Source organism: Nycticebus coucang, chromosome 7 (genome assembly GCF_027406575.1).
Source record: "Nycticebus coucang isolate mNycCou1 chromosome 7, mNycCou1.pri, whole genome shotgun sequence".
NCBI classification, from domain to species: Eukaryota; Metazoa; Chordata; class Mammalia; order Primates; family Lorisidae; genus Nycticebus; species Nycticebus coucang.
Window position 1 is genome coordinate 24,196,112 of NC_069786.1, and position 26,530 is coordinate 24,222,641.

The 26,530-nt window shown below is 40.0% G+C and overlaps 1 pseudogene; it reads left to right on the plus strand.

The window, feature by feature from the left end:
- Positions 1-13,152: 13,152 nt before the first annotated feature.
- The window catches only part of LOC128589685 (zinc finger CCHC domain-containing protein 9-like), a 56,338-nt pseudogene continuing 42,960 nt past the window's right edge, over positions 13,153-26,530 (plus strand).

Sequence of the window (26,530 nt, forward strand, 5' to 3'; positions counted from 1 at the left end):
ATTATGTTATGATTCAGGGCCAAAACCATCCTGATTTGAGATGCAACTTGAAACATTGCTTTTTTTAAATAGTTGGGCATTGTGGCAGGTGCCTGTAGTCCCAGCTACTCGGGAGGCTGAGGCAAGAGAATCGCCTAAACCCAAGAGTTGGAGGTTGCTGTGAGCTGTGATGCCATGGTGCTCTACTGAGGGTGATAAAGTGAGACTCTGTCTCAAAAAAAATATATATATATTGAAACATTGCTTATTTTATACTATATAATTTTGGAAATATTGTTTTATAGATTATGGATTACCAAATATAAAATATGTGAATTACATTAATGCATTATTTGTGTAAAACCATTTGTATATTTGTAGTACATATTTGCTAGTTCAGTAAAAATACATAAAAATTTTAAATCTATACTTATGCAAACAAGTACTTGATTTCTAAAGTTTCTTTTTATTAAAACATTATTGTTCACTCTTTAACCTCTGAGATGTGTTTCAGGTATTTGATAAAGTAGATCTTCCCGTGGAACCCATCACTCAGCTTTGAGAAACCAAACATTAAACACAGTGAGTGGCATCTTACACGTGTTACGATAAAGCCAACATAAATGGTGCAATTGTTGAATAATCAGATTACTCTTGGGAAGATTCCATGCAGGAGATCTACAACATTCTATCCCATGATACGGCCCTTCCTGTGAAGTTTTCCTCCAGCATTGAAATAGCTCATGATTTTGAATATTGCAATCAGGGTTCCACCAGGAAAACAAAAACTGCTTATATTTTAAACAGAGAATTTAAAACAAAATGGATTGCTCAGGTGGTGAAAGAGCTGAGGACAAGCAGAAGGACTGAGGCAGCGAGGAACTTAGCACCAGCAGAAATGGAAATCCATTTCACCACCCAGGCCAGTGCGGCAGGAGGAGGAAGCCACACAAGGCTCAAGGCCAGGCTCATCCGGAGGAAGCCGAACCGCCGCAAGGCAGCGCAGGAGCCTTCAGGGTGCTGCAGCTCAAGGCAGAGAAGGAGGGGAGGAAACGCTCTGGCTTTGCTTTGCTTTCTGCCACTGACTACAGTTGGCAGGACCTGACTGGGAGCCAGCTGGCGCAGGAGCTTGGGAATTGTCACCTCTCCTGAGTGATAGCAGAGCAGCGGGCTATGTTGGGTCAAGCAGAATGGGCACAGGCACTAAGTAGCTGTCTTGCTCTGGGGAACCAGGCTGTATGGACGACTCTTGCCTTTCAACAACAGCATCATGACATGTGATGATGTCAATCTCAGAGTACAAGAAATATTCTAGAACCAAGATCAGTTTTATCCATCTCAAGTCCATTCCAGAAAGTGGAATTAGGGGAAGTCGCCTTCCCTGGACTTGTATTTCTCATCCCCATCCCAACTTCTGCTTGACTCACTCCCCACCTCCCTTCTGTCCTTTTCCTCCTCCCCACAGACTTAAAGAGAAAAGAGGAACAGTATTGCCTCTTTAAAACCAAACAAATATAAAACATGAGATATGCTTTTTAGTGAGAAAAACATAACTAAAACATTCAGGGTAGAACATTCACAGAAGTCTTGGGAAAGAGAAAGTAAGAACAGTGATTTCCTAATCTCTTTCTTAAATGACTCATAAAATACTGAACAGAACCTTAAGGAGACAGTGTTCTTAAAGCCTTGCTCTGAACACGCAAAACTTCTTTTTTCATCCACTAATTATTTTGAAAAATCACTGGTCATTTATCAATCTTAACCCTTAGAGATAAAAATGTGAACTTAGTTTGCTTATCATAACATTGGTTTACATGGTTTTATAAGGGTCTCTGGATAATATCTAGTGGCAGAACCAGGGCAACTAAGTGTCCTGATTTGCTAGAGACAGTCCCAGTTTTCATCTGTTGTTCTGGTACAATCATTAATAGGGCCCCTTTCACTTTCAAAGTGTCCCAGGTTAGACAATAAATTATCTGACTCCCCTAATATGCCCCATGTTTCCTGACAATTAGGCTGCTGACAAAATTCCTATTTTCTGACTCCAGGTCTAGTGGTCTTTACACTAGACTTGAGTGTGAGTGCTTCCTTAAAAGAAGCAATATAGGCGAACAGTTAACATTGGGTCTTTTGAGTAGAATGTTAAGAGTCCTACCTTGAAACCATTTCCTCGTGGAGTGGACTTTACGCAGATGCTAGGGTACTTTGTGGAGGAACTGAGGAACCCACTTAATCCACCTTGCTTTATTGCCCCAAATTTTTCTCCCAAAGCCCACAAACCAGTTGTTATTGTCAGGAAACAAAAGTTAACGAGCCAATATTTTGTTTTAAATTGGCATTAAGGAGAAGCATCTAGAACCAAAGCTAGCTACCTAAACTCAAATCATCCCCCAAGTTAACAGGGTTCTAAAATATATAATGGGTGCTGCTTTCATAAAGATTAAGGAAAAGCCTCAACAGGGAAGTTGCTGCACCTCAAACAAAAAAATAGCAGGCTACTGTACTTTTGTTAAAACAAATGACCAGCTGCTAACACTGTCACTCAAGTGTTCTGCATCATTCCAGAATTGAGATGATGAGGTCTAAAAAAAAAATTAATAATGTGACTTTGGTGGGTTCATTTTCAAATTTCTTTAATGAAGCAGCAGTTATCACTTGTTGCTAAAATATTCTGGAAATCTTTCTGGTGTATACTCCAAAAGAATTCATGTAGTTCAGCCTAAAGAGGAAGTGATAAATTATGTGGACCCTGGCAAAGAGCCTTACAAGTTATATACTCACTGAGCAGTGTGGAGAATGAGACCAGTGCCTTAAAAATCATCACTTACTAAAATTCTATAAATGTAATAGAAAGAAAAGGAAGATTAGTCTTGTCTAACAATGTCAGTCTGGGCAGCAGCAAACCCAATCTCAAAAAAATCCCAAAGTTCAACCAATAGTACATTGAAGCTTTTCAACAATCAGAATGAGAGGATATTAATGAGACCTTTTCCATTGCATACGTTCAATTCAGAACTAGTTAATCCTTCATTATGACCCTGCATTCCTGAATAATGTTTGCGAACAAACCTCTCAGTGTTGGGTATACTTGTGTGTCCCATAACCTGAGTTTTCAACTCATATAGTTTTTGTTTTGACCCTCAGTTTGGGCTTTTTACTTCATGTTTTTTGTTTCCAGGTTTGTTTTTTTTTTAACAAATTATTCCTTTTATTAAATCTCAATCCATAAATATGCATTTTTTAAAATATTCGGTGTGATCATATGGACAGCACTTTTTAATATCCAGTCTGACAACAGACGATAAGCACCAAGCACTGAAGTACGATAACGGTGTTCAAAGCAGCTATGAGATTTCCGAGTCGTGAGCTGAACTAGCTGGTTTTTTCATGGAACACCACTTTTACATTAAAAAAACAAAAATGCCGGGCGGCGCCTATGGCTCAGTCGGTAAGGCACCGGCCCCATATACCGAGGGTGGCGGGTTCAAACCCGGCCCCGGCCAAACTGCAACCAAAAAATAGCTGGGCGTTGTGGCAGGTGCCTGTAGTCCCAGCTACTCGGGAGGCTAAGGCAAGAGAATCGCCTTAAGCCCAGGAGTTGGAGGTTGCTGTGAGCTGTGTGAGGCCACGGCACTCTACCCAGGGCCATAAAGTGAGACTCTGCCTCTACAAAAAAAAAAAAAAGAAAGAAAAAACAAAAGTGCCTGACAAGCTGTGGTGATACACACTTATGTTCTTGGTGGACATTTTCTCAACAAACTGGGCCTGTCCATTCCAGAAAAAAGAAAAAAATTGACCATTTTCTTTGCCAGCGATGAAATCTTAAAGACTTTTCTGATGAAATCAATGGTGACTTAAAAAAAAATTATTTCAAAATATTAAGTGGGTACAAATGTTTTTGTTAAAAGGCTTAAGTCAGGACTGTAAACATGCCCATCACCTGAATAGAGTTCATTGTGCCTGTTAGGGGGGTTTTCCCCCTCCTCTCCTGTCTCTTCTCCCCTGCTTGGTTTCCAGTGACTCTTTATTTTTTTATTTTTTTTATTTTTTATTGTTGGGGATTCATTCAGGGTACAATAAGCCAGGTTACATTGATTGCAATTGTTAGGGAAAGTCCCTCTTGCAATCATGTCTTGCCCCCATAAAGTGTGACACACACCAAGGCCCCACCCTCCTCCGTCCCTCTTTCTGCTTTTCCTCCCCCCCATAACCTTAATTGTCATTAATTGTCCTCATATCAAAATCGAGTACATAGGATTCATGCTTCTCCATTCTTGTGATGCTTTACTAAGAATAATGTCTTCCACGTCCATCCAGGTTAATATGAAGGATGTAAAGTCTCCATTTTTTTTAATAGCTGAATAGTATTCCATGTTGTACATATACCACAGCTTGTTAATCCATTCCTGGGTTGGTGGGCATTTAGGCTGTTTCCACATTTTGGCGATTGTAAATCGAGCTGCAATAAACAGTCTAGTACAAGTGTCCTTATGATAAAAGGATTTTTTTCCTTCTGGGTAGATGCCCAGTAATGGGATTGTAGGATCAAATGGGAGGTCTAGGTTGAGTGCTTTGAGGTTTCTCCATACTTCCTTCCAGAAAGGTTGTACTAGTTTGCAGTCCCATCAGCAGTGTAAAAGTGTTCCCTTTTCTCCACATCCACGCCAGCATCTGCAGTTTTGAGATTTTGTGATGTGGGCCATTCTCACTGGGGTTAGATGATATCTCAGGGTTGTTTTGATTTGCATTTCTCTAATATATGGAGATGATGAACATTTTTTCATATGTTTGTTAGCCATTCATCTGTCATCTTTAGAGAAGGTTCTATTCATGTCTCTTGCCCATTGATATATGGGATTGTTGGCTTTTTTCATGTGGATTAATTTGAGTTTTCTATAGATCCTAGTTATCAAGCTTTTGTCTGATTGAAAATATGCAAATATCCTTTCCCATTGTGTAGGTTGTTTCTTTGCTTTGGTTATTGTCTCCTTAGCTGTACAGAAGCTTTTCAGTTTAATGAAGTCTCATTTGTTTATTTTTGTTGTTGTTGCAATTGCCATGGCAGTCTTCTTCCTGAAGTCTTTCCCCAGGCCAATATCTTCCAGTGTTTTTCCTATGCTTTCTTGGAGGATTTTTATTGTTTCATGCCTTAAATTTAAGTCCTTTGTCCATTCTGAATCAATTTTTGTGAGTGGGGAAAGGTGTGGGTCCAGTTTCAGTCTTTTACATGTAGACATCCAGTTCTCCCAACACCATTTATTGAATAGGGAGTCTTTCCCCCAAGGTATGTTCTTGTTTGGTTTATTGAAGATTAGGTGGTTGTAAGATGTTAGTTTAATTTCTTGGTTTTCAATTCAATTCCAAGTGTCTATGTCTCTGTTTTTGTGCCACTATGGCTGTCTTGACCACTATGGCTTTGTAGTACAGACTAAAATCTGGTATACTGATGCCCCCAGCTTTATTTTTATTACTAAGCACTGCCTTAGCTATACGGGGTTTTTTCCGGCTCCATAAAAACGCAGAATCATTTTCTCCAAATCTTGAAAGTACGATGTTGGTATTTTGATAGGAATGGCATTGAATAGGTAGATTGCTTTGGGAAGTATAGACATTTTAACAATGTTGATTCTTCCCATCCATGAGCATGGTATGTTCTTCCATTTGTTAATATCCTCTGCTGTTTCCTTTCTGCGGATTTCATAATTTTGTTTATAGAGGTCCTTCACCTCCTTCGTTAGGTATATTCCTAGGTATTTCATTTTCTTTGAAACTATGGTGAAGGGAGTTGTGTCCTTAATTAGCTTCTCATCTTGACTGTTATTGGTGTACACAAAGGCTACTGACTTGTGGACATTGATTTTATATCCTGAAACATTACTGTATTTTTTGATGACTTCTAGGATTCTTGTGGTTGAGTCTTTGGGGTTCTCTAAGTATAAGATCATGTCATCAGCAAAGAGGGAGAGTTTGACCTCCTCTGCTCCCATTTGGATTCCCTTTATTTCCTTGTCTTGCCTAATTGTATTGGGTAGAACTTCCAGCACCATGTTGAATAGTAACAGTGACAGAGGACAACCTTGTCTGGTTCCAGTTCTAAGAGGAAAAGCTTTCAGTTTTACTCCATTCAGTAAAATATTAGCTGTGGGTTTGTCATAGATAGCTTCAATCAGTTTTAGAAATGTGCCACCTATGCCTATATTCTTCAGTGTTCTAATTAGAAAAGGATGCTGGATTTTATCAAATGCTTTTTCTGCATTTATTGAGAGGATCATGTGATCTTTATTTTTGCCTCTATTAATATGGTGGATAACGTTTATGGAGGTGTGTATGTTAACCAGCCTTGCATCACTGGGATGAAGCCTACTTGATCATGATGAATGACTTTTTTGATGATAAGCTGTAATCTGTTGGCTAGGATTTTGTTGAGAATTTTTGCATCTATATTCATGAGTGAGATTGGTCTGAAATTATCCTTTTAGTTTGGGTCTTTTCCTGGTTTTGGTATCAGGGTGATGTTTGCTTCATAGAATGTGTTGGGGAAGATTCCTTCTTCCTCAATTTTTTGGAATAATTTCTGCAGTACAGGAGTAAGCTCTTCTTTGAAGGTTTGATAGAATTCTGGTGTGAAGCCATCTGGCCCAGGGCATTTTTTGGTTATAAGATTTTTTATTGTTTCTTTGATCTCAGTGCTTGAAATTGGTCTGTTCAGGAGCTCTATTTCTTCCTGGCTAAGACTAGGGAGAGGGTGTGATTCCAAATATTGATCCATTTCTTTCACATTGTCAAATTTCTGGGCATAGCATTTCTGGTAGTATTCAGAGATGATCTCTTGTATCTCTGTGGGATCAGTTGTTATTTCCCCTTTATCATTTCTGATTGAGGTTACTAGAGATTTTACTTTTCTATTTCTCATTAGTCCGGCCAATGGTTTATATATTTTATTTATTTTTTAAAAAAACGAACTCCTTGTTTCATTAATTTTCTGAATGATTCTTTTGTTTTCAATTTCATTGATCTCTGATTTGATTTTGGATATTTCTTTTCTTCTCCTGAGTTTAGGCTTAGATTGTTCTTCTTTTTCCAATTCCATAAGATCTCTTGTGAGGTTGTTGATGTGCTCTCTTTCTGTTTTTCAAACGTAGGCATCTAAAGTGATGAATTTTCCTCTCAAAACTGCTTTTGCAGTATCCCACAGGTTTTGGTAGCTTGTGTCTTCATTGTTGTTATGCTCAAGGAAGTTAATGATTTCCTGTTTTATTTCTTCCTGCACCCATCTGTTATTCAACAGAAGATTGTTTAGTTTCCATGCCTTTGTGTGGGGTCGAGCGTTTTTGTTAGAGTTGAGTTCCACCTTTAGTGCCTTATGGTCTGAGAAGATACAAGATAGAATTTCAATTCTTTTGATTCTGTTGATATTTGTTTTGTGTCCCAGGATATGATCAATTTTGGAGAATGTTCCATGGGGTGATGAGAAGAATGTATATTCTTTATCTTTGGGATGGAGTGTTCTATATGCGTCTATCAAGCACAGTTGTTCTAAGGTCTCATTTAAATCTCTTAAATCTTTGTTTAATTTCTGTTTAGAGGATCTGTCCAGCTCTGTAAGAGGAGTGTTAAAGTCCCCTGTTATGATGGTATTATCAGATATCATATTGCTCAGACTGAGTAAGGTCTGTTTCAAGAATCCGGGAGCATTCAAATTGGGTGCATAAATATTTAGAATTGAAACGTCTTCTTGTTGTATTTTTCCCTTGACCAATATAAAGTGACCATCTTTGTCTTTTTTGACTTTAGTTGCTTTAAATCCACATGTATCTGAAAATAAGATCACAACTCCTCTTTTCTTCTGAATTCCATTTGCCTGAAAAATTGTCTTCCAACCCTTGACTCGGAGCTTTAATTTGTCTTTTGAAGCCAGGTGTGTTTCTTGCAGACAGCAAATGGATGGCTTGTGTTTTTTAATCCAGTCAGCCAATCTATGTCTCTTCAGTGGGGAATTCAAGCCATTAACATTTATTGAGATAATTGATAAGTGTGGTAGTATTCATTTTCTTTTGTGAGAGTCCATTGCTTAGTTTTATCTTTTGCATCAGTGTGGAGGTTTGGTTCTGTCCTTTAATTTCTGAGTTCTTACTTTGCTGCTGATCCATTGTGGTAGTCAGTGTGCAGAACAGGTTGAAGTATTTCCTGTAGAGCTGGTCTTGTTGTGGTGAATTTCCTCAATGTTTGTATATCCGTAAATGATTTGATTTCTCCGTCAATTTTGAAGCTTAGCTTAGCAGGGTACAGAATTCTGGGCTGGAAATTGTTCTGTTTAAGTAGATTAAAGGTAGATGACCATTGTCTTCTTGCTTGGAAAGTTTCATTAGAGAAGTCTGCGGTCACTCTGATGGATTTGCCCCTGTAGGACAACTGGCACTTACTCCTGGCAGCTTGCAGAATCTTTTCTTTTATCTTGACTTTGGACAGGTTCATGACAATGTGTCTTGGAGAAGCTTGGTTAGAGTTGAGGCGACCTGGGATCCGATATCCCTCTGAAAGAAGTGTGTCAGAATCTTTGGTGATATTTGGGAAATTTTCTTTTATAATATTCTCTAGTATGGCTTCCATTCCTCTGGGGCATTCTTCTTGCCCTTCTGGGATTCCTATAACTCATATGTTGGAACGCTTCATAAAGTCCCTTAATTCTGACAAGTGAACGTTCTGCTTTCTCTCTCTTCTTTTCTGCCTCTTTTACTATCTGAGTTATCTCAAGAACTTTGTCTTCTACCTCTGAAATTCTTTCTTCTGCATGGTCTAACCTGTTGCTGATACTTTCCATTGCATCTTTAAGTTCCCTAATTGACTGTTTCAGTTCCTTCAGCTCTGCTATATCCTTTTTATATTCTTCATATCGTTCATCTCTTATTTGATTCTGTTTTTGGATTTCCTTTTGGTTATTTTCCACTTTATTAGCAGTTTCCTTCATTGTTTCCATCATTTCTTTCATTGTTTTCATCATGCGTATTCTAAATTCCCTTTCTGTCATTCCTAACATTTCTTTATAGGTGGAATCCTCTGCTATAGCTACCTCATGGTCCCTTGGAGGGGTTGTTCTGGACTGGTTCTTCATGTTGCCTGGAGTTTTCTGCTGATTCTTCCTCATGAGGGATTTCTTTTATCTGTTTCCTTGCCCTAATTTTCCTTTCACTTCCTCTTGCTCTTTAAGTTCTCATGCCTGTGGACTAAGAGTTCGATGAGTCCTTTTGGTACAGGACCAGAAGGGTGAGAAGGTTGAAGAGCAAGAAACGGATGAAAGAAAGGAGGACCGAGTGAAAAGAAAAAAAAAAAAGAGAGAGAGAGAGAGAAAGGAGGGGGGTGGGTAAAAGGAATTTTGACAAAAAGAAGAGAGGCACAGAAAGAGGGAGACAGAGCAATATAGGTGTACAGTAGGGTACTTTGACACAACCTTAAAAAAAACCCACCTTCTGGGTGTGCTCAGTTGGGTGGTTCCCTTGAGGTCAGCAGCTCTTTGCTAACTCAATCAGACGCAGTACCCCACCTCCACCAAGTAGAGAGGAAAGACAAAAATGCTATAAATCAAACCAAAACAAGCAGACAGAAAACTTTATAGGATAAAATTGGGTGAAAAACCAAATAATATTGGTAGAAACACTAGCAAAAATGAAGTTCTAGTTATTGAAAAAGGCAGCAATGGGAAATTATAATTAAACTAGAAAAATTGAGAAAGAAAAAAGATCTGTATGAAAAAGGTTGAAATTAAAAAACAAAACAACATCAACAACATCAAAATAAACAAAAAACAACCAAAAAAAAAAAAAAAACACAACCAAAAACAAAGCAGTATGTATATGTTGTTGAATATTGTCTGGGCAACACGTGGTCTTCTGGGGTATGAGATGTTAATCACAGTTCTGATACGACTGGAGGCTGCTGATTTCTCAAACTCCAGCAGGTAGACACCCTAAATCTCTCTTCAGCCCACTTAAAAGGCACTTTGAACTTTTTCACTTGCCGAGCAGAAGCTTTCCCAGGAAAGTGCTTGTCGCTGGAATCACTGCTGAAGTGGCTATCCACTTACCCAGTGTGCCAAAACCGGTCTCACTCTGCCCCTGAGGGTTAGGTCTGCAAGGCAGCTTAGACCCAACCCTTAGGCTACGCAGTCGCTAGGTTACCGGCTCCCACCCAATTCTAGTTCTGGAACCCTGAGGGTGGAGCTTGCCGGGACAGATCACTCACAATGGCTCCCTGTGGCCCACAGCCAAACACTATTAGCTCCGTCTGGCTCAGCAGCTCAGACTGGGGCCCTAGACAATGGCCAAAGTTTTCTGCACTCCCGCTCAGGCTCTCCCCTAGGCAGTTCAACTGAGTGCCAAGTCCAAAGCCACCAAAACAGTTCACAGGTAAGGCCTTTCCGGTTTGCAGTCGCGCTGCTACTGAACTTACAGTTGCTGGTGGGTTTAGACTGATTGAACATGCAACCACTTGCCGGTTTTCCACTGCTTTTGTCCTCCTCTGGGTGTCCAGAAGTCTCTCGCTGACTCCCTGTATCCTCACAGGGGTGATGATAGGCAGATCCCACCAGCCAGAGATGCCTGGTGTCCTATCTCCCCAGACTCATGGTGCCCAGATGCAAGGAAGCTGTTACTCGGCTGCCATCTTGCTCTCCTCCCTCTCCAGTGACTCTTATTTCCCTTTGTTGACACTCATTTTAGAGGGTGACCTAAGCATACCTACCTAAATGGAAGTGTTTTTGAATTTAAGTCCTGCTCAGTACTGGTGTTGCACAACATTGATTTAATGGATGTTCCAAAACAAAGTAAAGCATAGAAACAAAAGATGATTCCATAGTTGAAAAAGGTGGGAAACATCAGGACTCTCCACTGCAGCACTGTGCAAAATATTTAATATCCTATATAAATGAAGGTGATTTTAAGGAGGATGAGGAGGTTTAAAGGGGATGAGCTCTAATTTTCATTTTTCTTCAAACTTATTTGATCACTGATCCCCCACGGCCCCCAAATCCTCCCCTCCGTAAGCTATTCTTTTTAGCTAAACAGCTATCCATATATGTAGAAACACTTCAATCTATAGAATATGGTTTAGAAAATGCTGACAAAATGACTGCCAAAAGGTCAGGAATCTTGATGTATTTTTGCATCACTGTGAGTTTTTGGTAAGAGAAATGTTTTCCTTCCTGAGATAATGAAGAAGTTGAATAGATAATATGTTCTCCTGGGCACAGATGGCAGATTTGAAGTGCTCTTGCAAGCAACTTTGTGTCCCTAATATGTACAAACTATAGCATAAGATTGATAAGCAGTTCAAACGATGTCTCCTATCCTTTTCGAATTAGATTCAGAAAAACCCAAAGAAGCTTTGCAATTACTGTGGAAATGTCTCAGAGGGCACTGGGTTAATAGAGGCTCGAGAGGGGTAGAGGAAGAGGCAACTTCTGGTTACTGAGAAGGACTCTGTTTGCTCTGAGGTTTGCAGGGGCAGCACTTTGCTATTGGGCTTTGTTGGAATGATATTTTGTTGAATTTTAATCAGATGCAAGGGGATACATTTCTGAACATAAGAATATACATTACCTAATTTGGGCCACAATTGGAAAAATTGTTGCCCTTAGCATATGGACTGTAACAGTGGAATTAATGACTTGAGATGCATATCATACACTGCTTTTCCTTGGTAAGGTTTTGCTTTAAGACTTGTTGGATGTATTAAGAAAGGGATGAAGGTCAAGACATGCTTATTTTTACAGATGAGACAGAGAGAGATTCATTAAACTTTGAACCGTATTTCATCCAGTAGGAATCTTTGCTATTTGCTATTAGAAATAATTCTACCTGCATCTTAATTTTGTTTCCTCAATGAGAATTTAAAATGTTCTTTAAAACCTACCTTTAAAAACCATCATAAATTTAAACAACAGTTCTCTAATTGAGAGGGCTAATTTAACTCAACAAATATTTGAATGGGTACCTACTATTTGCAAAGTTCAGGGAATACATTCTTTTGTGAGATAGTCTTTAATCTCAAGGAGTTCAGGATCTTTTCTTGGGGTGATAAGGGAAGTACATAAAATCAATAAAAATAAATTACAGTAGGCCATTATAGCTGGTTAAGGGGTGGAGAGTATTCACACTAAGAAGGGATAAGGAAAGGCTTTACATAGCCAAGGGGCATTTGAGATGCACTTTGAAGGCTGAGGTCAAATTCTGAGAGGTGGTGTTGAAAGGCAAGAGACAGAAAGCAAACAACTGCTCAGAATGGGAGAGATTGATAAGTATTTTGGGAAGAGCAATTTTGGCAGGAGGTGGAATAAGTGTTAGGGAGTAATAGAAAATAGAGTTAGAAAAGCAAGTTGTGAAGTACCAGCCAGCTTAGGCAGCTAAACTGCAGTCACAAAGAACTCTCCCAGTCACAGCAGCACTACAAGCTTATTTTTCCCTACAGTAGGATTGTGAGTAGCCAGTAGCTTTGCTCTGGACCAGGCTGCAGAGGTGGCCCTTCTGGAATATCATCAGTTCTGGGCTGAAGGAAAAGAGAAACTGGCAGAATTGTGCCACAGATCTAACGGTGTCTAGGCCAAAGTCACCTGGCCAAGTTGGAGGGGGAATAGAATCCTCTTACAGGAGTGGACAGCAACTGTTTTGAACAATTTACCAAAAGACTTGCATCTTTAGGTGGTTAGAAACCTTGGCAAGTTTCTGGACAAGCTCCTAAAAAAATAAATAAATAAAAGGGTGAAAGACAGGCAGGCATTAGGGTGCTTTCTATAATGCTCGCGTCTGCATGCACGTGCACGTAATTCTCCAGGGTATTTGTTGTATATGTAGGTTCTAGAGCGTGTTCAGCAAATAGCTGGGTGGACCGTAGGTAGATTGTCCAGTCCTCATTTTCAGGAATCCTGCATCGAGCAATGCCAGTGCAGGGGATGTGGGCAGCGAATGAGATGAGAGTAGTTTGGTCATGAGCGCAGAAGCCCAGGTGTATGTGGGCACATAGTAAGCGGCCAGTCCTGAGCCGGGAACACTGAGAAGGGATAGAACCAGAATTACTGGGGAAAAGAGGCTATGGTGCAAACAACCAGGAAAACGGCAGAGAAAGGAGCAGAATCTTCTTAGGAGCTGAGATTAAAAATATCAGAGGACGCAAGGCTCTTAGATGAGACACGAGAACGTCAAGAGAGCAGAGGCAATAATCAGGAAGCAGCAGAAGCACAGCGCTCGCCAGCCGGTTGGAGAAAGTGCCCCCTACGATCTATCTTATCACCCGCGTTTGTTTGCATTCGGCCAGCAGAGGGCGCGACGGTAGCGCGTTTGCGGCCGCGGGGCTCCGCTTCCCAGACTGAGATTATTAACCCGACCTCGGGTGCAGTGTTTGGGGCGCTTCATTTATTACTTTTCTAGCTGTGAACCTTCATAGAAGGAACCTGTAAGGTTTATCTTTAATTATTAAGGCATCTAGTTTTTTTGTTGAACTGCCAATTCCTATACTCAAAAAGAAATTAATTTCACAGAGTTTCAGGGAATGATTATCCTGAATGGTAGAGTGGCGATTAGGACAGAGAGGGGAAAAATCCCAGAAAAGAGAAAAGTGCATGACTTTCCAGAAAGGAAACTGCTGAGTCGCAGGGAAGGGGCGTCGTACAGTTGTACATCTTGTTAGATGCTTTCTGCAGAGATTGTGCTGATTTACTTTTGCACGAATAATACATGAGAGTCTTATTTTTTAGCTTCTTGGAAAACCCACCGTATGAATAAGCTTTTTAGTATTTGCCACTCCGATAGGGGAAATATGGAATGTAGGGATAGTTTTCTTTGCCACAGAGGATGGGCACTTTTTCATATTTCATTCCTATTTTCATATTTTTTCCTCTGTGGCTGTAAGTGCGTGTCCTTTGACAATGGGTCTTTTACTAATTGATTTGTAGGATTTCTTATGAGGGCAAGGAAAGGACTCAGTTAACAACAGAATAGATAAATTATTCTTATCAGCAGATGTTTAAACGATGTGTGGGGGTCTCACACCAGTAATCCTAGTACTCTGGGAGGCTGAAGCAGGTGGATTGCTTGAGCTCAGGAGTTCCAGACCAGCTGAGCAAGAGTGAGATCCTGCCTCTAGTCCCAACTACTCTGGAGGCTGAGGCAGGGGGATCACCTGAGACCAAGAGTTTGAGGTTGCTGTGAACTATGTGATGCCAAGACACTGCGCAGGGCAACAGAATGAGACTCGGTCTCAAAAACAAACAAACAAACAAACAAACGAACGATGAATGGACTTGGCCACTTCCTTCTCTACCTGATTACTTGATCCATTAAGCACATAGCTTGTTGAAGGCATGTTCTTAAACTACTGCCTTAAATCACTTTGGGTACTTTACTGTGCAGAATCATTTGCCTCAAAGGTGCCAAATTTCTTTTACTTTATAGTTCATTTTAATGTGGAGAAAAGCCAGAAATTAAAAGATGATAAATTGGGTGAATGTGGTGGTTGGAACACTTTTACTGGTCTAAAATTACCAAATGGCAAATGTTGTGCTCCACACTTTTTTCAGTGTGTATTCTTTTTAAGCATTTTACATTTTTTTCAATTGAGGTAAAATAATACATAAAAATTTACTGTATTGTTTTTAAGTATGTGGTTCAGTGGTAATAAACACATTTATATATTTTTTCTTCATTCCCTCCTTTGCCCTCCCCTGCCTGGCTCCTGGTAATACTATTCCACTCCCTAATCTGTGGCTCAAGGAATAGGGCACCGGCCCCATATGCCGGAGGTGGTGGGTTCAAACCCAGCCCTGGCCAAAAACCGCAAAAAAAAAAAAAAAAAAAAAAAAAAAAAAGATCCACTTTTCTTTCTTTTTTTTTTTAGCTTCCACATACGAACGAAAACATGCAGTATTTGGCTGGCTATGCTTTGTTTATTTCACTTACCATAATGGCCTTTGGTTCAATCTGTGTTGCTGCAAATGACAAGATTTCATTCTTTGTGGATGAGTAATATTCCATTGTGTATATATGCTATATTTCCTTTATTTACTCATTCACTATGATTGATACTTAGAGTGATTCCATATTTTGGAATCACTGTAAATGATTAAATTCCATATTTTGGAATCACTGTAAATACTGCTGCAATAAACATGGGCCTGCAGAGATCCCTGTGATATACTATGTGCTAACTTCTTTTCTTTTAAATATATACTGAGTAGTGGAATTGCTGGAACGTATGTAAGTTCTATTTTGTAAGTTTTTGAAGACTCTCCATACTGTTCCCCATATGGCTGTACTAACTTACATTGCCACCAGCAGTGTACAAGAGTTCCCCTTTCTCCACATCCTCACCAGCATCTGTTATTGCCTGTATTTTGGGTATAAGCCATTTTAACTGGGAGGAGGTGATATCTCATTGTGATTTTGATTTGCATTTCTCTGATGATTAGTGATGTGAAGCATATATTCATATATCTGTCAGCCACTTGTATGTCTTCCTTTGAGAAATGTCTGTTCAGCTCTTTTACTCATTTTTAATCGTTTGCTCATTTGTTTTTTCTTTTGAGTTGTTTGAGCTCCTTATGTTTTCTGCTGAAAAATCCCTCATTAGATGAATAGTTGACAAATATTTTCTTTCATTCTGTGGGTTTTCTCTTTTCTTTGTTGATTGTTTCCTTCACTGTACAGAGGCTTTTCAGCTTGATGTGCTCCCATTTATCTACTTTTGCTTTTGCCTGTGCTTTTGTGGGAGCACATCAAGATTTTCATTGGTCTGGGCAAAGATTTTCTTACCCCCAAAATCTTTGCCCAGACCAATGTCCTGGAGCATTTCTCCTAATGTTTTCTTCTAGTAGTTTCATAGTTTTAGTTCTTTTTTGATTTGATGTTTGTGTTTGGTGAGAGACAGAATCCTAGTTTCATTCTTCTGCAAAGAGTCATCCAGTTTTCCCAACAAAGATGGAGCATTTTCAGAGAATGCCCCAGACTTACTGAACTGTGATAATTGGCCAAGATTCAATAGGTTCTTGAGTGAGTATAATCATGAAGCTTAACCGTGCATTCCTTAGTGATGAGATCACACTTATTTTATAATAGCTTCATTGAGATATGATTCACATCTTACTTAGTTTACCCATTTAAAGTTCAATGTTTTTAGTGTATTCAGAGTTGTGCAACGACTGTCATTGTCAGTTTTGTAACTTTTTTATCACTGCCAAAGAAACTCTGCTGCCCTCCCCCAATCACCTTATTATCCTCACCCCAAGACAACTATGAATCTACTTTCTGTCTTTACATATTTGCCTATTCAGAGCATTTCATATATAAATGGAATCAAATAGTATGTGGTCTTTCATGATTGGCTTTTTTCACTTAGCATAATGTTTTCAAGATCTGTCCATACTGGAGTGTGTACCTGTGCTTCATTTCTTTTTTTATGGCTGAATAATATTCCACTGTACGGTTATACCACATTTTGTTTATTCATTCACTGGTTGATGAACATTTCCCAATCCAGTGCTGCTATGAATATTTGTGTACAAGTTTTCGTAGGAACATGTTTTTATTTCTCAAGTATGTACCTGTGTGTAGAATTGCTGAGTCAAATGGTAACTGATATTTGCTATATCAAGGAACTTAGCAATTGTTTTCTAATGTGGCTGCACCATTTGTATTTTGATCAGCAACATATGAGTGTTCCAATTTCTCCACATCCTCACCAAGATGTATTAAGTTCTGTTTTTTATGTGCTGCATTTTTTTCCTTCATTATAGCCATCTTAGTAGGTTGAACTGTATCTTATTGTGATTTTTTTTGTTTTTGTTCTTGTTTTTATGGTCTGTGCTTATGATGGTTAATCTTATATGTCAACGTGGCTGGGTGATAGGATGCCCAAAGAGTTTGTTAAACATCTCTGGTATCCAGCTTGCAGATGGCTCATTGTGGACTTGGGCTCCATAATCATGTGAGTCAATCAATACCTTATAGTAGATAAACAAACAAACAAATCCTGTAGTATTTGTTTCTCTGGAGAACCCTGACTAATACAATGGTTTTAAAAATTTGTTTTTACTGAGGTCTAAAAATATGCATCACGTAACATTTTAACAACATAGGGAGGCCAATGACATTGAAAGAAGGGTTTTATTACTTATCTTTCTTGAAAGGAGGGAACACACCACAACACACAGGGTGAAAGGGGAACACCAGGACAGACAACAAGTAAAAGGCAGGAGTGAGGGGAAGGCATGGGTCAGAGACTTTAGTGCAGTCTCTGCAGGGAAGGCAGGGCAGAGCCAGCAGCTCAGGACTGGCCAGTTTGGATCGTTCTAGTGAGTTTGGACTATAGGGTGGTCTCTAGTTGCCTGACACCTGGATGTGGGATGATTTAGGGTGGGGAAACATTGGCTTGGTGTATGAAAGTTATGATAAGAAAGCAGGTGAGGCACAGCCTTGGGTCAGCCAGTCCACACATGAAAGGAGAATTCCAGGTGAGCTGCTTTGCAGGAGAGGGGCAAATAGTTTGGCTGCCAGTTTGGCCCTCTGGTTAATGGATTCCAAAAAGATATAGAATTTGAGAAAACACAGACTAATACTAGAATAAATCCCGAAGGGATATCTGGTTGGCAATATATTCTTTCATTCTGTGAGTTGTCTTTTCAGTTTTTTTTGATAGTGTTCTTTGATGCACAGAGTTTTAAATTTTGATAAAGTTTTTCTTTTTTGTATTTTTTTTCTCTTGCTGCTTGAGCTTTTGGTGTTATATCTGGGAACCCATGGCCAAATTTAAGATCACGAAGCTTTATCTCTATGTATTGTTCTCAGAGTTTTATAGCTTGGCTGTTATTTTTTGGTCTTTGTTCCATTTTGAGTTAATTTTTTATATGGTGTGAGGTAAAGGTATTTCTTTTATTAAAATTCCATGCTATAAAGTAATAAGCCAAAGCTCATGTAAGGCAGTTTGCTGTCATCTATTACAAATACATATCCCTCCCAATTCCACCTCTAAGTAATTGTTCTATAGATACATGCAAAGGATATATGTAAAGGTTTTTCGCTGCTGGATTATTTGTACAGAAGCACAGTATTTCAAACAACACAAATGTTCCTCAGTAGGGGCTTTGACATAAATATGTGGAACAAATGGAATGTATAAAGCTATGAAAAACAATGACACTCTATATGTGCTACTTTGGAAAGCTTTCTAAAAAGTATTGCTCTATGGAAAGAAAACAAGGTTTAGAGCATAAGAATTTTTTGTGTGTAAAACATTTGGGACTATAAAAATCTATAGGCACTCTTCTTTAAATTTTATTTTTAATTGACAAATAATAACTATATATTTATGGAGTACAATGTGATATTTTAATAGACATATACATTGTAGCATGAGCAAATCAGGCTAATTACCATATCCATGACCTCAAATATTTGGTCATTTTTCTTCGTGGTGAGACATTTTTAATCATCTCTTTTAGCTATTTTAAACCATATGATACATTGTTATTAACTGTAGTCACTGTGCTGTGTGATAGGGCACCAGAATTTGTTCCTCTCATCTGACAGCAACTTTGTACCTGTTAACCAGTCTCCCCTTTCCCCACCCATGTCTCCCTCCAGCCTCTGGTAACCAGCATTCTACTCTGTACTTCTGTGAGTTCCATTCTTTTAGATTCCGCATGTGAGATCATCTGGTACTCGTCCCTCTGTATATGCCCATTTCTCATAGGTAAAGAGCTGTGCAAGGATGTGTGAGAAACCCAGATGGTGCGTTCCTGCAGAGAGGTGGCCCAGAGAGGAGCAGGAGGTGAGTGAGGGACCGTTGTTCCAGTCCACATTTGATTCACTGTTTCTTAAAACCTGGGAATGAATGTATGACTAAATAATTGGATGAATATATGTTAACATTTAAAAAGAAACTTGTAGCTCAAGGAGTAGGGCGCCGGTCCCATATGCCAGAGGTGGCGGGTTCTAAACCTAGCCCTGGCCAAAAACCAAAAAAAAAAAAAAAAAAAACATTAAAAACACCATATTATCATGGGTGTTGCACATATTTTGTTCCAATTAAAAGACAGTGTTTTCTCATGTGGGTTCCTTGTGACCACTAATGTACTAAGGCAGCCACACCGGTGGTGGTGGAGGTTAGAGTTGGGGTCCATGGCCATGGAGTCGAGCAGCAGACTGGTCTCTGGATGCTGAATCAATGGCATTGGCCTCGTTGATGCAGTAATGAGTGAACCCCGCATGGGAAGGTTTCCACAGCAAGGCGTCTAAATGGAAAGGCGGTTCTAGAACCACTCTCACTTAAAGAACACAAGCCTGAATGAGAGCATGATTTTATTGTTTTACCAGCAAGGTGCTTGATGGTAAATTGCTGACATTTCTACCTCTAGGCAATGGGATGTAAGTGTCCTTGAAAAGAATAGTTCTTTGTAGCAAATTTGTATCTTTCCTTCGGCCTTGACAAATCAGCCAGAGATGAAAATCTCACTACTAAAGATCCACTCTCCTGGCTACTTTGGAGAGCTTGTTCTTGTCTTTAAAATTTCTGAAGTTGTCTCTTGGCATTTTCCCCCCTCAACCCTTATAAAAACAGTTGCAGTCATAGCCTGTCTTTGCTGAAAGAGCACTCTCCTCTTCAATATAAAGTTCTTCTCTGGAAATTTATTTTCTCTTCCTGACTCCTGTGGTTAGTAATGTGACAGCAGCAACATTGGTTCTGGACATGTGAACTTGAGGCAGGAAATCTCCAGACCCACAGTGGTCACCATACGCACTTTTAACCCTTTCAGTGTGTGCTGGACTAGAAGGCCTGCAGGCACACACAATTCTGGTGCATGTTGCCGGGAAAGCAGGCATTTGCAGAACAAATGTATGGAGAAAGATGGAAGTGCACAGCATGAAAAAGAAGGTAGGCTTAAATTCCCTCTATTTTCATCCTCCTTCAAGTATGAACCAAAAATATACACGTATCTACTCCATAGGAGGGAAGACATGAAGAATGGCAGTCCTTGGAGAGGTGGTTGGGAAGTGGGGGAGGGAGAGAAAAGAAAATCAGTATAATAAAATCTGACTTGAAAAAGAGAAAAACTGATTTTAGAACTGTAATAAAAAGAAATACACTATAAATGTAATAAAACGCCACAGAGTCCTTTTCTAACTCCAGAGAAAAACTCATCTTCCACATGACAAACTCCAGGACAAAACTGAGACAGCAGAAGAGCTCTCAACAAATTAACCACTTCTTTAGAAGACTGAGGATGAGTAACTTCAGCTGTAACTAGAAGCTGAAAGTTTTCTTGCTAAGCTCGAAATGTTGGCCTTCCCGCGGCAACCCTCAGACACTCTGGTTGCCCATCGCGTGGCAGTGAGGGCAAAGAGGCCAGCAGGAAATGCTGAAATGTTGGCTTCACTGAGCAATTCCTTAAGAGCTTGGTGTTGCCCCACTGAGCAAGGCAGATTCTTCTTTCTTGTGATGGCCATTCAGATACCAGAAGATGATTTTCATCTTACATCCTTCCTGTGAGCTATTTATAACCTGGACATTTCTCGCCATTCCCCAGAATTGTAGCTTCATCAGCCTTGTGGGGCTGCAAGCTCCCAACATCGCCTGTAATCAGTCTGGTACCTTGATGCTAGAGGTGTCCAAAAACTACTTTGCTTCTGTCAATCACTTGTTAAAAATTTACCAATGGCTTCTTATTTTATTAAAACAAATATCAAGCTAAGTTCCATACCCACCCCACCCCAACAGCTCTAATTGGCGTCTATCACTCATGTCTCATTTTCCCAGCAAAGCCGTCCCACTGTCCTGCTCTGGGTAGGCCAAACTCGGCAATGATCCCTCAATTCACTTTGCTCATCTCTGCTTCTAATCTTATGTTTTCCTAGTGGTTCATTATCTGGGAAGCTTTATGTTACCTTCTTCAAAATCATAAATTCTTCACAGCCTTAAAGATCCACCTTTTCTGGAGAGGCAGGATAGCTCACACCTGCAATCCCAGCACTTTGGGAGACCAAGACAGTGAGCTCACTTGAGGCCAGGAGTTAAAGCCTGCGTGGGCAACATAGTGAGACCCCATCTCTAAAAAGTGTTTTAAAAGTAGATGGGTGTGGTGGCACATACCTATAGTTCCAGCTACACTGGAGGCTGAAGCAGGAGGATGGCTTGAGCCCAGGAATTCAACATGACAGTGAGCTATGATGATGCCTCTGCACTCTAGTCTGGGTGACAGAGCAAGACCCTGTCTTTAAAAGAGAAAAGATTCACCTTCTCCAAATAGCCCACCACAGACAATTTTGGACTCAATTATGTATTCTGACATGTATTTTGAATTCTTTCTTATAAGTGAATGTCTTAGGTGAGGTCTCCTGGGAAATAAACTTGGAAATTGAGATCTGCATTTGGGATATTTATGGAGTGTATTTCTCAGACACAAATCTGAGAAGGGATGAAGGACTGTGATGCAGCAGATTCTAGTTGCAACAGGAGCTTTAGTCAAATCCCAGGGCACCCTGCAGATGCCCTTTGGGGGTTGTCCTCTGTTGAAGGGAGGGAAAGAAGGGGGCGACCTTTCTGTTCCTATAAGGACCAGTAACTGTGCATGGAGTGCCCTGGGAACATAATCTGGAGAAAGAGCTTCGTTTGCCAGGAACCATTCCTGGAGAAAAAGTGGCTATGAGTCTGTTTGGGGAAAATCCCAGGATAGTGTAGAAAAAAGCTGCCCTCCAAACTGAGAATGAAGAAATAACTCAGACCAATCCAGTCTGGTGAGTTAGGTGTGTTTATTAGAGGTGACTTACACAGGGCTGTCATTCCTCCTCTGGACACTCCCTCTTGGGCAATGGCCGGAGGTCTTTGGATAGTAAGATCTGAACTGACTACCTTTTTGCAGAGCCTTAAATTTCTTTCTGGCACGTGAGGCAGAGCTGTCTTTGTTGTGTATTTACACGCAATACGGGTTAAGCATGCACGGTACTCCCCATTAGGCAGAGACTATAGTATCACAATTTAACTAAAGGGTACTAAGGCAACTAAGGCAGCTTACAACACTTCAGACTGGTCTTGAGACTTATGACCATCTACGTAAAAGGATCTACTTGAGAACATCCTTGTGCTTTGTCATTTCTTTCAGCTTTTTGTTTTGATCGATGCCTCTAAATCGAAAGAAACCTGCATGAGTTCTGTTAAACATTAAAAACCATTGGTGGGGAACTTGTATCTTTCCCTCAGTGCCCTCAGCAGGTAACAAGCCCAGCAGCTGGGAACATGAGTGCCTCGTCTCGGAGGTAGGGTCTAGGTGGCAACCGTAACATCCTGAATGGCATGCGGGAATAACAAACTTGCTTCTGCTTGTCTAGATGCACAAATGTCCCCTGTGTCCAATCCTTTCCTCCTTATGTCCTCTCAGGCAATCTTCCAGGTGATTCTGTTGTATCTTCTGGTAAAAACCATGGTTCCAGCCCTTTGTGGTGGCTCCGGAGCTAAGGACTGGGGATGTTCTTCTGTACCTAACAGGACCTCACACACAGAGGGGACAGGTAGATACAGGTCAAAATAGTTGAAGGGGATTAAAAACTGATATGCCATTAATAGTGTATGTAGTTTGGATGTGTTTTTGCCTTAAAAATTAAGAAATTCCTGTCTCAGCACCTGTAGCATTAGGGAGCTGGCCACATACACTGGGGCTGGCGAGTTCGAAACTGGCCCAGGCCTGCTAAGCAACAATGACAACAACAACAAAATAGCCAGGTGTTGTGGTGGGCACCTGTAGTCCCAGCTGAAGCAAGAGAATTGCTTAAGCCCAAGAGTTTGAGGGTGCTGTGAGCTGTGATGCTACAGCACTCTACTGAGGGTGACATAGTGAGACTTTGTCTCAAAAAAGAAGAAGAAGAAATTCCTAGAATTTGATTGTGAGAAAAATATTTAAATATAACCCTATAGATTCCAGGTTTTAAAAAGTTGATCATTTTAATTTCATTACTAATATTACTATATGTGGCATATTTATTGGCATAGCACATACAGAGAAATATAGTCCTAAATGTACAGCTTGAGAAATTTTCACTTAGTTTATATACCCATGTATTCCGCAGCCAGATCAGGAACAAGAATGTCACTGTACCCTAGAGGTGTTTGCATATTGCCTTGCAGGCCCTATCCACAGCGAAAGGTAACCTGAACTCTTTCACCAGAGGTTAGTCTGCTTGCTCTTGATGTTTATGTAAATGGGAGTGTACAGTGTGAAATTTCCACAAATGTTTGCTCAACATTATGATTGCAAGAGTCATCTATTTTGTTATGCATAGTTGTAATCCATTCATTCTCATTATCGAATTGTTCTAATTATTCGTTAGCCATTACAGTTTATTTATCCATTCCACTTTATTTATTTATTTGCAGTTTTTGGCCAGGGCTGGGTTTGAATGCACCACCTCAAATAAATGGGGCCAGCGCCCTACTCCTTTGAGCCACAGGCACCACCCACACTTTATATTTTTTGTTGTTGTTTTGTTTTTTGTTTGTTTGTTTGAGACAGAGTCTCACTATGTTGCCCATGGGTAGAGTGCTGTGGCGTCACAGCTCACAGCAACCTCATACTCTTGGGCTTAAGCAATTCTCTTGCCTCAGCCTCCCAAGTAGCTGGGACTACAGGCACCTGCCACAATGCCTGGCTATTTTTTGTTGCAGTTGTCATTGTTATTTGGCAGGCCCAAGCTGGGTTCGAACCTGGCACCCTCGGTGTATATGGCTGGTGCTGTAACCACTGTGCTATGGGTGCTGAGCCTTGAATTTGTATTTACTAACATGTCAAAATGTCCACAATAGAGTAAGAGGAAAGTAAAAGTGATAATGGTGCTGAAGCGGCTTGTGTAGTATAATCATATGGTCTTAGTCCACTTCTTGTTGCTATAGCAGAATACCATAGACTAGGGATCTCACAATTCTGGATGCCGAGAAGTCCAAGAGCATCGTGCCGCATCTGGCAAGTCATTCTTGCTGCTTCATGACATGTCAGAGGGCATCTCATAGTGACAGGACAAGATTGCACGTGTCAGCTCTGGTTTCTCTTCCTCCTGTTATGAACTAACTAGGCCCATCATGAAAACCCCACTCTGATGATTTTATCCAATCCTAATTATATTCTAACGTCCCCATCCCCAATCAACATAAATTTGGGTACAAAGTTTACTATATGTGAAATTTAGGAGATATTCCAAGCAAAGCACATATCTTTATTTATTTTTAATATATAAACTTGAAGGATAATACATTAAAATATGAGCCACAGCTCTCTCTGGTTGGGATGATTATGAACAATTTTAACTTCCTGCTTTCTAACTATCCTTATTTGTTTTTGTCTTAATTTGTTTTAATAACAAGCATGGATTACTTTTATAATCTGGAAAAACAATAAAGCTGTTTTTATTTTTGAAACAATCAAAACCCAAAACAAAACCTTCTCAGCACGTGCTGGTTTGGCTCAGCCGTCAGCCTCTTCCCATCTGGAGCACTGAGAGACACTGAGGAAAGTGTACTCTCTGGGCATGGTTTGGAAGTTTGAGTTAGGAGAGGAGGGTGTAAAAATGAAGAATGGCTTTTTTTTTTTTTATTAAATCATAGCTGTGTACATTAATGCAATCATGGGGTACAATGTGCTGGTTTTATATACAATTTGCTCAGCAACCATGTGCTCCCTCCCACCCTGCTGAGCCTGGGAGATGATCAGGGCCATAAAGACTGGCTAATTACTTAAATTACCTCTTCTTTGTGGGAGCAAACTTTTCCAGTGCCATTGACTGGGCTTATTTGGTCTGATTGCTGGAGTCCTGCTGTTAGCTGGGATGAGGAAAGCACATTATTACACTGTGTAAGTGTAATGCCTTTGTTTACATTTTGCAAAGCAAACAGGGTGACTTCCAGTCTTACCCAACCTGGAGTTCTACAAGAACCAGGACTGGAAAACACGTGATACTGCCTTCCTTTCCTCATTTTATTTTATTTGGTCCTACTATCCCATAATAAAAAACAAACATCAAACCTTCCTACCCATTAATATGATGCTTCTAAAATTTTTTGAAACAGATTCAAGTGTATAGAAAAGTTGTAAGTACAATACAAAGAACTTTTCCCCCTTGAGCTACTTCAAGGAAAGTTGCCCACATGATTTTCCATCACTCCTAATACTTCAGTATTTTCTACAAAGAGGGGCATTCTCTCATATAACAGGAATATAAACATTAAAATTAGGAAGTTGACATTGAAACATTAACATCATTCAAATTTGAGTTTCTTCAGTTGTTCCAGTAATGTTGTTTATAGCAAAAAATCCAGTTCACAAGTATGCATTGCAGTTAACAACTAAGTTTTTTTAGATGACTGTTGAAAATCTGCACTTCTGTAAAATGAACAGCCCTTGGCCAGGCCTTCTTGTGCCTACTTCAGGCAGACCTCCTTCCCCTCCTGTTTCCCTCAGGCAGGAGCTATGAATGCTCCCTCTAGAAGGGCACATGTTGAGCAAGAGCAGATGTCACTGTCCCAACAAACAAGTGCAGGCCTGGCACACAGAAGTGGGGTGGAGACAGGGTGTGGGCCAGAGAACCCTCCTGGAATGGATAACATCCAAAAAATGTCAACTAAATTTCCAACAAAATTCCTCATCTCTGTCTTTTTATTTTTCTCTGTATCTATTCTATTGTTTGCTCTTCTCCTAGACCTACCTTTTTTCTTTATTACCCTCTCTCCATTCTCATACACTTTTCCATCGTTTTTCCATACTCCTCTGTTTCCTGTGAATTGTCTTCCTTAAGGACTCTGGGGAGCTATTAAACATTATCTATTGGGAGGCAAGACAGTGAGGAGCAAGAGTCCCTCTGTGTGACTTTTACAATGTGTTGACATATAAAATCACATCAATATACACTTAAAATGACAGTATATGATAACAAAACCAAACCAAAACTAAAATGTTCCTTGGTAGATCCTACTTTTAAATAAATCCATTTTAACAGGTTTAGGCAAAAGGTCAAAAGATATGTTTTTTAATTTTATAGAAAGTGCTATAATTTGGGCCAGTTTTTTGCTACAAGCCTATTTCTATGTGAGTTTGCCATCACTGTGTCTGTTATAAAATATGAGTCTTAAGAGTGATGTCAGAAAGATAAGTTAATAGGAGTTTCCTGGCTTCCCCTTCTGTGGGGTTTCCTCTTCCTACAGAAGACCAACTACCAACAATTGATAAAGAATATTATTCTGATTTCCCCAGAACTCAGAAAAGAAACAGATACCCCGGAGGTCCTCAGAACTGGGAAAAGCCATGATTAAATGAGAAAAGGAATGGTCTTCATAGACCATGCCATGCCCTTCAGCAACCCAGAATAGCACCATTAATGGAGAATCCCTCTGGATCCAGGGTTTCTTCAGTGAGAGAAGGGAATTAGAGGTGAATGTTTAGCCTTCCCAGAAGTCTGGGAATCTTGGTGGAAAAGCTTCTCATATTTCATACCATGGAGGGCACTGGGAGTACCAGAAGGGGCTGAACTGTCTG